We start from the raw sequence: 843 nt of genomic DNA, 5'->3' as shown, positions 1-843 counted from the left end.
GCTCGAAATAGCTTCGGGAGATCCTGTGACCAAATAAAACATCTGGATCTGGTATGGAACAAAGATTTGATAGGTATATTTGGAAATACTGCTCCTGGATTAGATACAGAACACCCAATGGCATGTTTTAAGAGAGGAGGAGGAGGAGGAGGAGGAGGAGGAGGAGGAGGAGGAGGAGGAGACAGGAAAAGGAAAGAGGGAGGAAGAAAGACAGGGAATGAGAAGGAAGCAAGAAAAGAAAAATGAGGGAAGGCAGGCAGGCAGGAAGGAAGGGAAAAGTAAGAGGAGGAAGAGAGAAGGAGAAGAACAAAGAAGAGAAGGAGAAAGAGAAGAACAAGCAGGAAAAGGAGAGGGAGGAGGTGGAGGAGGAGAAGGAGGAGATGGGAAAAGGAAAGAGGGAGGGAAGGAGGAAGGAAGACGGAATGAGAAGAAAGAAAGAAGAAAAATGAGGGAAGGAAGGCAGGCAGGCAGGCAGGAAGGAAGGAAGGAAGGAAGGAAAAAGGAGAAGAGAAGAGGAAGAACAAGAAGGGAAGGAGATAGAGATGAAGAACAAACGAGAGGAGGAGGAAGAGGAGGAGACAGGAAAAGGAAAGCAGGAGGGAGGAAGGAAGGAAGGAAGATGGAATGAGAAGAAAGCAAAAAAAGAAAAACAGAAGGCAGGCAGGAAGGGAAAAGGAGGAGGAGGAGAAGAGAAGGAGAAGAACAAGGAAGAGAAGGAGAAAGAGGCGAAGAAGAGGGAGGAGGAGGAGAGGGAGGAGAGTAAGGAAGAGGAGGAGGAGGAGGAGGAGAAAGAAGGAGAGGGAGAAGGAGGAGAGTAAGGAAGAGGAGGAGGAGGAGAGGAAG

Source organism: Protobothrops mucrosquamatus, unplaced genomic scaffold (assembly GCF_001527695.2).
Source record: "Protobothrops mucrosquamatus isolate PMUCROS unplaced genomic scaffold, P.Mucros_1.0 scaffold4200, whole genome shotgun sequence".
Classification (NCBI taxonomy): domain Eukaryota; kingdom Metazoa; phylum Chordata; class Lepidosauria; order Squamata; family Viperidae; genus Protobothrops; species Protobothrops mucrosquamatus.
Note: the sequence above shows the minus strand (reverse complement) of the source record.